This window comes from Falco cherrug, chromosome 11, assembly GCF_023634085.1.
Source record: "Falco cherrug isolate bFalChe1 chromosome 11, bFalChe1.pri, whole genome shotgun sequence".
Taxonomy (NCBI): Eukaryota; Metazoa; Chordata; class Aves; order Falconiformes; family Falconidae; genus Falco; species Falco cherrug.
The window spans coordinates 30893691-30910309 of NC_073707.1; the positions used below are offsets into that span (position 1 = coordinate 30893691).

A 16619-nucleotide genomic window follows, 5' to 3' on the forward strand; every position below is an offset into this window, starting at 1 on the left:
CGGGGGGACAGTCCCCAGCCCCCTCCAGGAGCTGTGCCATGCTGGCAGGGGCAGCTGAATGCCCAGAGAGATACATTGATAGAGTGTTTCAGTCTACACTTTATTGTCATTTTTGTCAGAGAAAAATCTTCAGAAAAATATATTTCATTAAAAATTTATTTTCGGCTGAAAAATCCACCAACCAGCTCCTAAAGATGATTTTCAAAAACACTGGTTATCCAATAAGACTGGACCATTTTTAAATGTGATACGCCATTGAATTAAACAGCCTCTACGTGCGGCATTTATCGAGAGCCTTGGCAACGCTCTGCCCTTTGGGCACAGCATCAGGACAGTGGGCAGCTTGTCCACCCCCTGGAGAGCAAGGTGTTAGTGTGGGCACACTCCTTACTTACAGGGCACGTTTTCAGCCAGTGCTCACATTGCAGAGGCTTCCCCTGAGCTTTTATGTCTTTGTCCCCATAGGGTTTTCTTTGCTGTCAATTAACACCACACATTTTCTGGAAGCTGTTAAAGCCTTTTTTTTTTTTTTTTTTTTTTCCTACCTTGATAGATTTTGTTTAGTAAACTGCCTTGTCTTGAGTAAAAGCACTGCTGGAGTATCCTGGACAGATTTGACTTTACACACAGTTTACTATTGCCAGAGAGACAGATATGCCAGGCTGGAGCCTAAATCCTGAGTAACAGCACTTGAAAAGGCACAAGTCAGAATGGATGTTCATGGTGCAAAATACGCTATTTTGGTTTCCTGTCAAATAGATCATTTTTGTTGTGCATTTTTCTTGTACTTGGTCTTATAATATTTTTGTGCACAGGAATCACCACGGTTGCTTGCCTGTCCCTACAACTGGGACAATATTTTAGCTTTGCATGCATAATGCTCTCCTTCTCCCTTCTTCATCAAAACAATTATAGTAATGTAAAATGTCATGTCAGTAAGAAAAGTTTGCTGATATTCTCCTAATTATGCAAAATTGCTTTCTCATCACTCTGTTTACCTCTGCTAAACCTCAGTTTCCAGCTATAATTGTTCCTTTGGGCTACCCGAAGAGGTGGATGCTGTGAAAGCCACAGATCCCATCTCCCTCTGTGCCACTCCTGCTCTGATCCCGGTGTTTCCAGAGCCCACAGAGGGAAACCCAGACTGTCTTGCATGCACAGAGGAGGTGAGAGTGGGAAGGAGCTGTACTTCTTGGTCCCCCACCACCATGCACACCCACTCAGCCCACTCATTCATCCTGGGAAGAGCCAGCAGCAGAAAGGAAACAATCATTTTCTAAATCAGACTCTGAAGGAGGGATAAACAATTCCAAATCTGTAGTTACAGGATTCTGTAGTTCCCTTTTTTCAGAGGGAGGAAGGAAAGCCATTAAAGTTTCCCAGCAATAAAGTTATAAAAAGTAATGAATTTACGAGAACATCTGATGATGGAGAGCAATAGATAACCTAAACCAACAGTCCACAACCCACTTTCTCTCTCTTCTATGCACACAAGCATGTTTAATACCTGCTGTATGGTTGCGACATTTTATTAAAACAGAACAGTTTCGTCCATGTGGTCCCTTAATGAATTTGAAACATTATCGAGGATACCTCTTGTACATGACAAATGGAGAAAGCTGGCTGGCTGACGGCTTCTGCATTGATATAAATGTATTTTTACACTGTTGTTGGCTCAGTCTCAGGCTTTGCCATCTGTAGCAGAAAATATTTCATGTGAAGTAGGCTCTTGACTGTGGTTAGATAATAAAGGATTATACTGAAAAGGTTTGTCAGCAAATATCTGCAAGGCTGCTCCAAGCAGCCTGTGTGGCAATGACTTCAGCAGACCTAGGGAGAGGTGATGGGGTCTGCAAGCACCCCTGTTGCACGCAATATGGCATAGCTACCTACCATTAGAGATGTACCTAAATGTTATTATTTAAGCTAGACGTTTTAAGCTAGACTTTTTTTTTTTTTTAAATCAAGCATGTAATTGAAAGCACAGTCCTTTTTATTTCTGATAATATCAGTTGCATCCAGCTATGTACAGAAATAAAAAGATAGCTGCAGTTTGCTTGGTGAGGGCCCTATTTAGCATTCCCTGCTGCCATAAAAGTCCTATTGTCTCCAGCAGGAGCTTTGCCTGACTAAAACAAAAGATATCCTGAATAGGGACAGAAATAACACAGCACTAAACCCAGGCCTTTCATCACACCCACCTCGCCCTGTGCCCTATGGGTCCCCCAGCACGTGTTGCCTGGGGACTCCTGCTGACACCCAGCCCATGCCCACAGCATCCCGGCCAGCATCACCTGCGGCTCCCCAGGGACACCCCCAGAGCTGACCGGGGGCTCAGCTTTGGCAGCCCTAGGTCCAGCTGGCTGCCTGCTAATCACTGTTGTTGTTATTTGGCGGAAGGCACACGTGCGAGGAATATAAGGCTGGTGAGGAGGAGAGGACAAAAAAGCTAGAGAGGGAAACTGTTGCAGTCCCTGGGTTTGACTTTCTCTGTGTCGGCTGCTGCAGTGTGTACAAATCCCAAGGAAAAAAAGAGGGAAAAAAATGATAGAAAGAAGAAGATCATAATCTGAAAACATCTCATAGCTGAGAATAATCTACACAAATGCTGCATTTAATCAAGCAGACAGAGTTCCCTCTATGGTAATCACCTCCAAAAGGAGGGGTGTCATCATCTTTGCTTTTTCAATTCTCCTAAGTAAAAATAAAGTAGTGATTTATCATCCTTATCTGGGTGTCACATAAACAAAGGTGCATACTTATTGTTTACTCTCACTTTCCAAATGGTGATGGGATTTCCTTCTGAAGGTGCAGAAAGGAACATGATTCAATTATCTTCCCCATGAATTCAAAGAATCGGTACTCCCAGCATCATTTTAGTGTGCAGTTCTTGTGATGGGGGTAGACGCTGTTTCAACAGGAGTCGCAGCAGATGCGATGGACGTGTCAAGGTCCCCCACCCTGATCTATCGCACAGAGGCATGGTGGGCAGGTGATGGAAGTGGCCTGTCAGAGAGACAGATGGGAGTACTACATGCTCCAAACCCTGCCCCTGCCTCCTGATGAGAAACAAGAAAAAACCTTTTAAAAAAAAAAAAAAGTTACTGGTTTGCCCAGGATTTTTTTCTTTAAGTCACTCTGTTTCAAATAATACCATTTTCATTAAATCCAAATGTTCAGAAATCAATCCAAAGTACCAGAAAAGACTGTGACTCCTTTTCTTTTTAAAGAGGAAGGAAGGAATGAAGGAAGGGAGGGAGGGAGGATTACTGGAGAGTCAGCAGCTCCTCAGGTTGTTTGGGGTTTATTTTTTAATGCCATGTGCATGAATTAGACAAGCAAGAGGCTCTGTCATATACTGTCCATTAAGTTCAATGAAAATGGTATTGTTTTAATTAAAGCTGGAGACTGAGCATGTTAAAAAATTAGTCTCTTGCTGTCCCTTCCTGACCTCAAGCTTTTAGTAAAAGATTTGGAGCTCAGCAACTTGTCTGGGTCCCAGGGAACTGATGCGGGAGGCGGATACCTCCTCGCTGCAAGCCTGCGTAAGCACCCCAGCGGAAACCAGAGCCGTCCCTCGCCTCCTGGATGCCTGAAACCTGGAGCCAGAGCCACCCCCGAGCCTCATGCTCCAACGAGTGCCCAGCACATGCTCTCCCCCAGGCTCCCGGACCCCTTCCCTGCTCCTTCGGAGGCAGCCAAAACCTTCCAGCAAGTAAAATACAGAAAATCTCCCCCAGTGTTTGTGCCTCTCATATATTACTTTGCACTCCGGCACGTGCCAGAGTTTTTGGATGGGAGCTACTGTTTCATCCATCTGGCTCCATAGAAAAGCTTAATTGCACCGTGCGGTTCTGGGTACTGAAAGGCAGCTGGAGCATCCACCAGCCTCGCCGGTGCCTAACCCAGAAAAGTATTTCCAATATCAAAACATCCAGAGCAATAAGGATTGCTTGCCTTCATGACAAACCTACAGATGACTGGCAGTCACATCCTGATGGGGAAACAGAGGGACAGGGATACCCTGCCTACCTGGTGGGGGTGAACTGTTTAGTCTCTATAAGAGGCAATGGCACAAGGTAAAAAGGTACAAATCTTGAGAGTTTCCCCTCCGTGCCCCAGTCCACCCATTTGATAGCTGGGGTTTTGCACTGGTTGTTAGGAATTACTAGGAAAACCCTGTGTATGTTTTCCAAGCTGATTTTCATTGTTTCGTGTATGAATTTAATAAACCCAGGCTGTTAGGAATGTTCCTATTTTATCTATATGTATATAGATGCAGAGCAGTCTTGTCTCCTTCCTCTGTATGTACATTTAGATTACCAGAAACTGTACATAAAATGATACAGTGATTTTCAGGCAGAAAAAGATACAACTTTTTCTTTTTTTTTTCGGTAGTATATAACATGTCACCCACTTTTCCGTCTAGGGAGTTTGGTTTGCTGCACCAAAAAGCTCCCCGGCATGTAGGTGCTCTGACCAAAAAACTCCGCAAATCAAAGGGGCAAAGCTCAGGACAGATAAGAACGTCAACCAAAATGTTCTTTTACGGTAAGTCTTGCTGCAGTAACGTACAGCTGCACATTTATAGATTTAAGATGCTGTTTGTAAGCCTGTAAAATATCCTTATAGAGAGCATATTCTTTAATGGAGAAAGCTACTTTCTGACAAATATGCAAAGCTGTACCATTTATTTCGATTCCCTTACTCCATCTCAGCTTAAAAACAGCAGAACACACTAACTTTTAGCTGCGGTAATTATAGTAATACCAGTTTTTCCACACACAAGAAATGATGTTCTGGAGCGTAATTGTATCCATGAGGCTGCATCCCCATATTCCATCACTCCTGCTGTTGTAAAAGCTAATGTGGGTCACAGTATGTTTCATATACATTATAAAAGCAGGTCTAATAACCTTTTTCTCTTTTCCCCAGTTCCGTATACTTTATCACTGTAGATGAATGTTAAGGTCTTACAATTAATGTCAAGGTAGGATATTAAGCAGTATTAATGAAATTCATGGTCAGCTTTCTGCCTTAAGAAAAAAATTCCAATCCTTTGCCTATTTTACTTCTCATTCATTTTTTATTTTGTCTTCCCAGAATTATAAAATTGGCTACCAAGGAGATTCGTAGACAGTTTTAGAAATGAATTGATAGAACTGGGATTAGAATTTTTGTAGGTGTTCTGATGATTTAATTAAATTTTCTATATATATAATAGATATTACATAATATACTAATATAATCATAATTTCATGTGGTTTTTTGTTTTTTTCCCTGACGAAAAGAGCTTTTGTAGTCCATAGTATTATTTTTGTCTTTGGTTGTTGGGTTGCTTTTTTTTTTTTGCTAAGACTATGGCAGTCGGCTATTAAAACAGATGCTTCAAACACTGTGCTGGGCTGACTGCCAGCTGCTTTTGCATGATTCTACTGACTTCCGTAGGGTTACTTCAACACATACCAACATTTTGAGAAAAAACCCAGCGATTCCACCTGAACAAGACTCACTCATGTGGTTTAATGTAATTAAAGGGTATTTGATGAGGAAGCTGAAGGTTCAGGTAAGGCCATCTCTGTCTTTTTCAATTGTGGACCTTTCCACTGCCTTACACATATGACAGAAACATGGTCTTAAATATAACTGCATGCCTCAAAATAATGCCAGGAGCATTTACCTGGCATACATGTGACTGTATTAAAATGTCCAGGATAATTTTGGTACAGATAAAATCCTTTGGAGTTCAAGTCAGGATTAGTCAGAGACACAAGCTCTATCCACCTTAAACAACATCTTGAATTTTGAAAGACCTTCAGTAAATTACAAGAGGTTTTTCAGTGATCTTCAGACAAAAACCTACTTCAAATGGATTTACGATTATTTCTTAAGGGGTGTTCGTAAAGAAAATACAGGTTGAACACTAGCGTTAATCATCTCCTCTATGTTTGAGTTGCCAGACCTCCAAGAATAGAAAGCCAGCAGGTAGCGGTTCGGGGCTGGTGGTTATTAGGGAGATTATTAAATATTTTCCTGGCCCTTCCCAAAGGCTTTAAAAGCAATGCAAATGCTCCAGGCTTCCCTGGCACACAGGGGTCATGTTTAAGCTTAGTTTATGGTTGCACATACAAGCCACAGGAAAGAACAGTGAAAAGCAAATCTCAGGGGAGTGCAAAGCCACACGAAGCAAAAGGTAAAGTCGCAGGGAACTGAACTCCCCTGTTTTGCTTAGCAGGGAGTATAATTCATAGCATAAATGCTGCAGAAGGTAACAGGCAGAAGGTAATCCCACCAGCAGGCATACCATCCCAGGCACAGGGCAAGATTTAGGGCAGATGCTGGATGCACCAACGGTTGGTTATTCCCATTCTGCGTGGCTCGGCACCCTGCAGGCTTCCCCCAGCTCACCCCTGTGCCTTGTTTACATACCAGTTTCTCTTTCCCTTTCTTACCTGAATCTATTCTTCCACTCATCCCTTCTGCCGTAAACCTTAGTCACAAGAGTCCCCCAAAACACTGCCAGAGGAAAAAAATTAAAAAAAGGTTAGGGGTAAAAAAATAAAATAAAAAAAAAAAAAAGGAAACAAAGAAAAAAAAGAAAAAGAAAGAAAAGGAGAAAAAAAAGAAGCCTCAAAGTTTTAGCTTTTTTTTTTTTCCCCTGCCATTTATTCTCAGTGGTGAAATTAAAATTTCATTTCTTCTGTGCTGAGCTAGGAAAGAGGCTTCTAAGAAACCAGCCCACAAACTGAAATGTCGTGTCCCTCCGCACTGCACCCCTCTCTATGCTGTTTCTTTCCAGTCTGACTCCTTACAAAAATCACAGAGCCCAGTAGCTTCCAATATCTTAATTACTGTCTGAAATCCTGGGAGAGCTACTTCCACTGGAATTTTCCCTGCAGAAGTTGGCATGAGCAGGGACACCCAGGCAGACCCTAACGGCCAAATGTTGCCTTCAGGTCTGCCAGTGCTGCTGAGCTCACCTCTTCCATAGGGATCAGGGGCACCAAAGGGCACCCCAGAGCTCTTTCCTTGGGAAAAAGATGAAACTTTAAAAAACGCTTGTTTTCATACTAACACCTAAGTTTTCTTTATCAAACTGCCACAGGCTGCACTGGTTAAAGTGACCCAACCATGCACACTCATTTCTTTTCAATAATTAGAAAAAAAACTTTAAAAAAATAATAAATAGATTCCTCATAAAAATATAAACTTAATTTTAGCAGGAACATCTCAAAAGCTCTTACAATTAACCTGCAGGTGAGACATAGCCTATCACCCACCCTCCATTAACCCCCAGAGCACCCCAGTGGAGCAGATGTCCGAGAACATCACCGCAGCTTTGCTTTCATGTCCTCAGGCACCCAAGCGTGCACAGCGCACCGCGTGTCCCGAGAGCCTCCCAGGCACCCCAGCACTTGGAAGACATGGTAAGAAGGTAACGTCTTCTGTACTTTCCATATGTGATAACATTCAAATAAAGTGTTTTTTTTTTAAAAAAGTGTACCTACATCCCTTTAAAATACGAAATTAGGCAAGCCCTGACACTGTTCTGTTAGATTTGGCTTTTTTGGGAAGCATCTCTGGATACATTGCTGGGATCTGAGGTCTCAAGGCTTGGCCTCCATGTCACAAGTCTCAAAAACCTTGAAGTTAAAAATGTTTTTGTAGCCGCCTTAATTTAGTTCAATAAAATAGTTCATTTTCACCCGTAATTGAGTTGTCAGCTTGCAGAAAGGCTTTCTGTGTTAATCCTGCTGCATTTGATTAAAGCCACAAGATTGCACGGCACTTGGCCACGGACAGGGCAGCGGTGCTGGCTGGCGGTCACGCTGACATGTGCATGTTCATGGCTTTTTATGTGCTCTGACAGCGCTGGCTGGACAGGAGGAAAACATGAGCAAAGGGGAAGATGAAATTCTCTTCTTCTCCTGCCTCTAGTTCCATTCGCTGAAGCCGCAGACTGAGCTTTTACCCAGCAGAGCAGCCCACGTGTATGACTTTGTGAGGGTGCTACGTGCCGTAAGTTCCATATTGCCATACAAATCTGTTGATCTCCCTGAAAGTCATTTAATTGTAAATCTACTTGCTTAACTTTCAAAAAGTATCATGTTACTCCTAATACTTTACAGCGGGTGATGTCAAATAGAAACAGAACAGTGAATCATTCTTCCTTTCTTTGGGCGGAGGCGGTGATTTCGGGGTGATGCTAATTAATAAGAAACATTCATCGCTCATTCGTAGTTGCTCACAGTTTACCTTTTGTAAGGGGCCAGCCGATGCCGCACACAAGACATAAAATCAGCGCTGAGCGAAATGTGGATCAACCCTGTAGTGCTCGGCCACGCTCACTACCCATGCAGAAACTTTGTTCCTCTTGCCAGCAGCTCCCAGCCTGAAAAATATTAATATTCATCAGGACTGCCACACTTGTCTACTGAAATTAATCAGTACGTCATAATTAGCCAGAGCTTTGCACATTTTAGCACACATTTTAATAATTCACAGAGAATGACCTGAAGAATTTGAAGCCAAAAAAAAGGAAGATACCAAAGGCTGCTTTTAGTGTGACATTTTGGCGTGTAGAGGCAGACAAGTCCCAAATGTGAATTCTGGAAGGGACTGCCTTCCGCAGGCTCACCGAAGGGCTGAGGTTGGAAAGGACCCCCTTGCCCACCCCCTGCTCACACAGGGCCACCCAGACCAGGCTGCCCAGGACCTTGTCCAGGTGGCTTTTGAATATCTCCACGGATGCAGACTCCTCAGTAAGACTTATCCAGGGGTCAAGGTAAAAACATTGAAAGACCTCCCCAGGTTTGGTGCTCCAGAGCTTCCCGCTGGCATCTGTTCTCAGCCAGGCAGCTGCCTTTACCCACATCTGGATCACAGGCATTTCCATGACCTCTGAACGATGGCTGCATTACAGGTTACAATTCAGTTGTGACCCGACAATTCAATCCAGCTGCAACTGCATGTTTCCCTCCCTCCCACTGCTGGCTCCTCTCTCCTGCGCTCCTCCCATGGGGCTGAGTATGCTGTGGGCATCTCGCAGCACCCTCTCATCTGCTCTGTGCAATGGATGATGACACCATTCCCCAAAACCCAGGTGTCCTTTGCCAGCTTGGGGAGGCCACACTATTGTGTGTAAGCACTTTGCATTTATTTAACAATGTTGCCTAGTCAAAGCAAATTGTTTTACAGTCACAAAAATCTTTCCAACTTATTTGCAGCCACACTGCCCCGCAGCATCTCCGTTTATCCCCCATGACTTTCATGAGACTTACAAATCTGCGGGGAATTTTGCACCAGACAATTTTTCCCAAATTCCCAAAGGTGACAGCTCTAACCGCCACCCCAAATGATCACTGACCCCCGTGGCCTCCTACTTGAGCACCCAAATGCCAGTTGCCCTGCTGCCCTCCTGCTGCGGGGCTGTCACCGCTCCGCACAATGCCCGTCGCCAGCACTAATGAGCTGCACTTGGCTCCGGCTCTTCTGCGATGGATGGGCTCCACCACAGAGAAACACCAGTTCACTGCTCGTAAACCTTCCAGCTGGATCTTTCTAGAAAATGGCAGCAAAGGGAGTCACACTAGCAAGGATTTTATCACCGTCTGCCCTTTCCCTGCTTGCCCATCATCACTTCTGCTTTCAAAAAAGAAAGCCGGATTATTTATGCTTTAGCTATGGTTTGATGCAGAGGATATGGACTTCTCCTGCTGCTGTGCACATGATAAGTGCAGTAAATTAATGGGTAATTCCCATTATTTGGCTCTAAGCTGATTCTGGAATGAGAAATAGATAAGTCAATGACTGGAATGATGAACAGATAGATAAACAGGCTGATGCAATATTTTAGGAAAAAAAAAAGCAGGTTTATGATGAAACTTTCTTTGGTAAATAAATTTCCCCCAAAAGAGGCAGAGGGCTGGATTTACCTATACTGGTTAGCACAGGCATTAGCTGGGTTTGTCCTACTATTCTCTGCAGGTGTTATGGGGAAACAGACTGTATTGGTGTATCTGTGAACTCCAGAGTTTTGATTCTGTCAGGAAGTTCACTGAGTAAAAACTAAATTATCTCACCACAGCCCATGGCCCTGTACAGCTTACTGATGCTGCCTGAGAATTGTGTCCTGGGAGACAGAAATCAATACGAACAGATTCTTGTATGGAAGTACAAAGTCTAACCTGTTGGAAAACCTAAGCTGTTAACATTTTCATTTCTTCATTTCTGGAATGTTATTTTTTTACTTCTTTTTCAAACAGTCAGAAAAACAGTATTAACCTGTCATTACTGGTAGTAAAATCTCACACTGATAACTTTACATATCTTCTTTTAATTGCTTGGCTTGAAAACAAACTCTGCTTTTGCTTACCTGTAAGTGGATTAATGTTTTCCAATGTGTCCATCTGTCAGGAGTTTTCAGACTTAGGGACTGAATATCTTCAACAGCATAAAGGTGAGATTAAAAAGTAGTCCGTAAATTTGGGGAGAAACTGGGCATTTCTGAAAACTTTCTTCTTTCCCTTTGAGGCATCTGTTTTCAAGGTGTTGGGGGACAATCCTGCTGCACTGCTGGGAAGAGGAGTGCTGCCTTCTCCGATTGCCCTGGGCAGCCTGGGATGTGGCACCACATTAGTTGTGTGGGTGAAGTACTCTCAGCCCTCGCTTGAGTATGATTGTACAGTAACGGCGTGTTTTGGCACATCTGACAGCAGAGGTATTCCATTGGAATAACACTTGAATTCAAGTAACTTTGGCCATTAAATTTAGTGTATTGTTTACTTCCCAGTTAGAGCTGATGCAGATCTCAGCAAGTCGGGTGTTACTGCATCATTCTGCAATTATTTCTCTTGACAGGTTGAAGGTGGCTTTATGCATGATAAATATTTAGTGATTCTTTTTTTTTTTTCTTTTCATTTGATTATATCATCATTTTGCTTGATGACTGATATCTACCAAAAGCCAGACGTCTTTGGGCTCAGAGTCACTGTAACTTTTCAAGCAGGAGCTCCAGCCCTCAGCCAGCCTGTCCACAACTCCCTGCTCCCCATGGTTTCCTCGAGCGCCACCCACCAGAAATCTGAAGCCAGCCTCTACTAACAAACAGTTATTTTTGCTTAAATTTTTTCAGCTTCTCTTCTGTATGAAAAACAAGAACTGGGGAAAGGAAACAGCAGAGTGCATCCGTTAGCAGAAGCCTTCATCACAGTGAGATGCAGCTGGAGCAATAAATCCTGTCATCTCCAACATCGTGTTCCTGACCAGTTCCGTTTCACTAGTGAAATCCAGCAACCTTTTAACAAGCTCAACAAAGCAAGATACAGGCTATGATCACTCTCACTGTCCTTCTGGAGAAAACTGACATGATTTTCCTTGCAAAACTTCCCCAGTGCCTTGAACAACTGCAGGCACTGAGGCTCCATCCCATGCTCAGAGGGACCCTACAGCCAAGGTGGGACCAGCTCAGCTCAGGCAGGGGGAGCATGGTCCCAGCACCCTCCTGTATCACCTGCCACAGCACTGAGTCCCCCTGGACCTGATGTAGGCTGATCACATCAAACAAGTGAGGGTGGTAGAAATACCATCGAAGGACAGACAGCTTCAAAGACAGACAAATTGCACATACTTTGCTTTTTTATCTTTTGCATTATTTTTTTTAAATAGGTGATCCATCAAACCATTGATAGCACAAGGGCACAAGAGTCACGGCTTGGTCCACATCCCAAACCTGGTTAACAGGATCTGAACTGAAACACTGTCAGCCAACACAGCCATTCGCTGCAAAACAGCTAAATGCCTAGCAACAACTTCCAGCCTGCAAAGCATGAGCTGAAGGTGAAGGAAAGCTGGAAGAGTCAGATATGCTGCTACAAAACTCAGGATCAGGGGAGAAGCTAAGCGTGCAGTCAACTGCACAGCATGCGCCGCGTGTAGCTACAACCGTGAGTGACGCAGGGACCCAACCACGGGCACAGCTCTGCGGGGAGCGGGGAAGAAGATGGAGATGCAGCAGTGGCAGCTGCTACCTGTCATTTGCAGGATGGGATGGGGTTTTAAATACTAGGAGATAGATGAGGCCGTGTCGGCACCTCTCAGATTCAGGGCGAGAGCATGTTCCGCAGTCACCAGCATCTACAGAGCTGTTTGGGTAAAGGACAAGGGCGCTCTCTGGATAAAACAAGCTGCTTGTGGCACATCCAGGGTCATCAAAGCAGAGAGGAAAAGCACTGCAACCCCCAGTTTTAAGGATATGTCACTGACCGACAAGCTTACAGCAGAGAGCAGATCAATTCCTCTTTAAAATCTATGAAAATCTAGAGAAAATACCTTCTAATTAATGGCATGTTCTGGATCTGCCCAAGGATAAAGGAGTGAATGCAGCCTGACCCATCGGCAGGGATTTAATTTGTCCCAGCAGTCACTCCTGAGGCCAGGGCAGTTTGCTTCAGCTACCGGTCTTCCCCTTGTCTTTTTATTGTCTACAGGATTTGACAGTAGTGTGGTGAGAAGATGCCTCATTATTAGTAATTATTATACCCTGGGCTGCAGTTTTATTCCTAAGAGACCAGAAAAGGTTATCCAGCCATCGGTGATCTCCATCTCCTTCCCCGAGAGCATGCTATATCTTTGCAGAAAGATAATACCCTATTAAACATGACATTAATTAAGTGAAGGATAATCATTATTTTCTCCTATGTTGAGAACTTTGAAGATCTCTACCATATGCTTAGGCTTCCCTTTCCCTTACAACTCAACAGTAAAAACACTGCATAACTTACAAGTGCTAATAAAAATGCATAACTGTTTTCATAATTGTTGCGAAGTTACAGCACAATCAAATTTAAAGCACAATCAGATCACTGAGGGAGCAACAGCTTCACAGCAGTTGTTGGTGCTGGCATTTCCGTTTTTAAAGTTACGTTTATCATAACTTCATGTGTGTTTATTGTAAATTATTATGAGTATGTCAAAACTCAATGCTAGTATGAAATCACTAGCATTATTTTTCTCTTTTTTCGGAGTAAAATTTTTGGTTGAGATTGAATTTATTATTTTGTTATTCAAAGCCTGATCTACTTAAAGTGGGCAGAGGTGAATGTTTGGCATTTTTGTCCTAGACTTCGCAGGAAATTTTGGGCTTTTCCACGTTAACTCACTAAGCATCCTGCACACAGCACAAGACATAGCTTTTGCCATGTTTTTCTCAAGTAGAGAGATTTTGAGTTTTTCTTTTTAAAAGTATTCTGTAGCTGCTTTTCTTCTTCTAAGCATATTTTGTTTCCAACTCACACAAGTTCTGTAGCTTTATATTAAGTCCTTCAAGTCAGACAAGAGAGGAATGGCAGACCTGCTCCTTCACACCAGCACTTACATGAATAAACACTTGGAGCTGATTTTTTTGACCTTCCCCAGACCAGGGACAGGTTCAGAGCTGCAATATAAAAAAAAAAACCAACAACTAATTTGCACAAGCTAATAGATTCCAGTTTAGATTACCAAGATTACCAATGTATATTAATGGCAAAATAAACCACATCCATCTGTAGGAATGTTTACAAATATTTAGCATTATGGCATTAGATATTTCTACTGAATGGTGGACTGGTGGTTTTATAAAGTGGGGTCATTTCTGTACAGCTGAAGTGACTGTGCCAGGGTGATGGAAAGAAGGGCAGGCAGGTTGTGTATGGCATCAGGGGTCAGTAGAAGTAAGCATGTCCACACGGGACCAGGGCTGCAGGACCACATCACTGGGCAAAACAGGGCTGGACATCAGAAATGTCCCATTTCTGGAAAGCAGAGCTGCACGTGGAGGTGTAACGGAGCCCTGTTACACACAGCTGCCTATACAACACTTGATTGCTCAGTGGCATAACGTCAAACAAATCAATGGCTGGTAAAAAAGACAACAAACCGAAAAAACCAGAAAAGTTTCCAGAAAAATATCTGCGAGGGAGACATCCTGGCAGGGCGATGCAGGGCTCCTGCCCTGGACACCCACCACCTTGCCAGCCCCAGCCAGATCCCAACCAGAAAGGCCATCGTAGGTTTCAAATACTCTAAAATATTGTGTTGCTTGTAAACAAAGAACAGTCTCCTTTGGGATCAAACCAGAATGGAAACCCTGCACCAAAGGGTCACATGGCAGCCTCACTGATGGCTGCAGATAAAATCCCAAAGGAGAGAAAAGAAGTTAATTACATCCAGTATGCCTTACCAGGGACAAAAGAGGTGACAGTGATCACAGCAGCTGTGTCCGTGTTCCCAGTGACCCACAGGGACATCCTCACTGCAGGAAACAGGGCTAAGCTAACTCAGCCGGGCGGCACCCCCATCTCCAGCAAAACCAACATGCATTAAAAAGAAAATATAGGCCACACGTTACTCCAAAAGCAGCTCTTTTGGCCCCCTATCTTCATATAGTTTCTCCTGCTTTTCAACAAAAATTTATAAATCAAGTGCTGCTGCTGTGCGATGTCCCCAGGCTGGGCTCGCCCGGTCCGTGGGGTCCAAGTGCCACCTTGTGCTCACACGCTGTATTTCAGGGGAGCTGCTCCCTTCCACACTCATCAAAACATCAGCTCCTGCATGCCATGGAAATGCTCGTGGAGCGTGGTGAGTCTTTTAACGCTGAATTAATTGCATACTGAAATGCCAGCAAAGCCGTTTAGTAATAAATACAGCTGCACATTTTATAAATGCGAAGGGCTTATGCAATAAATTCTTGGTGCCTACCTCGCACACCGGCTGTAAAACCCATTTCCATCCCAAGCCCTCCTGCTGGATGCAGGCACGGCTGTGCCGGCTGGTACCGTCCTCATGGATGTACCAGAGGATGCCTCCAAGCGTGGGGCCGTGTGATTTTTTTCTTTTGCAGGTGGGAACCGGGGAAAGGCAGAGGGAGCTGGGAACTGTAGGTTTGCAGAAAATTCATGGGTTTATAACGACAAATTGCTCAGGAATTAAAGTCAGATTTCCTGGAAAGGCACAGCTGAGATAAATTTAAAACTCAGAAAAGTTAAGTGATCATCTCAAGATGTTCATGGTGGTATACTAGAAAACTTTCAGTACATTTGAAAAGGAAAAGATATCAAAAACCAGATCAGAGTTCAGATTTCCAACGGAGTTAAAGAAAATCCTTTAGTTGGCTCCAAATGATTTTATTTTTGGGTTTCAGTTTTGCCAAAATTCTAGTCTATAGCTATCCTGGAACAGTATTTTATTTCCTTCAGCACAGACACTAAACCTAAAAGTGCCTTTGTTCTCACAGGACTAATAAGCATATACATTTTCTGATGCCTGTTCTTCTCTCTTCATATGGAGCATGAAAATCCCTTTGTGCTCCACACGAACAGAAGCACTTTCAGATGCCATATGTACACATGCATGGACCCCACAGCCCATCCTCTCGCCTCCCCACATGCAGTATCGTGAATTCTGTTACTGTATTTTTTAAGAAATCAGTGTACAGCGGAATGCCTTCCCTGCCAGCCTACTGTAGAAGAGTCCTTCTACCTTCAGTGTGTTCATGGTGCCCATGTCCATCATTTTTGGTGACCCACTGGCTCCAGGGGTGACCCTTGGTCCCAACCACTAGCCATGGACATTGGAATGAAAACCTCAAATCAGAATGCATTTTCCCCCTCAAATTTCTCATAAAAGTTGCCATTATCACATGAAAGAATTGAAAATCTAATGCTCTGACCAAGTGCACAAACCCACTATTTTTGGAAGAAATGCAGTGAAGATACTAAATCATGCACGTTTATAGACTCTCATTTACTGGCAAAGTTCTCTGCTTGCTTATTTACAGTAGATTATTTAACAAACCATTGGAAAGATCTTTCTTTTCCTAATAAGTACAGATTTATATCAAATACCTCTCCGAAGGACAGGAAGGGAACCAGGACTGATGTCAGGACAGAGGTCACTGCCTGATGTTCTTAGGCCTATGTTATGCGTGATAAGAAATTAGATGTTAATAGTCCCTTTTCACTTCAAAACTTACCAATAAATTTACTAAAGTTTCAGATCTATGGAAAAATAAAAGAAAATGAACACAAATTAAACAACTATTGGAAAACTATTCACTACATATGGACCCTGTAAAGTCATCAAGTCTCCAGAAAATCATTGGCAGTTATGTATTTCGGGGTAGGACCATTTCTCAAAGGGTACAAAACTTGTCCTTTGGGCTGATACACCTGCAGTGCCACCCCTTGTGCAACTTCTTTTATTTTTGCTTCTAGAGCTTTACCTTTCCACCCACCGCAGCCTGCAGCTACAGGCAGTAGAGCACTTCCACTCAGCACGATGCTGTGCCTCAGCCTATCACACAGGGTTTGAGCCAAGACCTGCTGAAAGATTCCAGCCAACTTGCATGTGTTTTGCATCAGGCACATGTCCCTGTAGGTTTCCCAAGCTCCCCAAAACAGCTCATCTTTTGGGACCCCAGCAAGCCGTTATTCCCTCCACAGATCAGGTATTCTGCTTCCACTAATACAAGACCAACAGGCAAAACTCCACTGAAAGAGCCACGTAGTGTCAATGTTTGCTTTCAGACACAAAGGCACCTTTCTCGTAAAGAAACAGCACTTAGAGTTGCATCCAACCTC

At 43.5% G+C, this 16619-nt stretch overlaps 1 long non-coding RNA gene across 1 annotated transcript; it reads right to left on the reverse strand.

Moving 5' to 3' along the window:
* Window positions 1–1975: 1975 nt before the first annotated feature.
* LOC129737091 (uncharacterized) lies at window positions 1976–16355 on the reverse strand. The gene is made up of 4 exons (XR_008734539.1): window positions 10376–16355; window positions 8257–8392; window positions 6453–6516; window positions 1976–3081 (listed from the first exon to the last, which is right to left on the reverse strand). It is a non-coding gene; the product is annotated as an uncharacterized LOC129737091 (long non-coding RNA).
* Window positions 16356–16619: the final 264 nt, after the last annotated feature.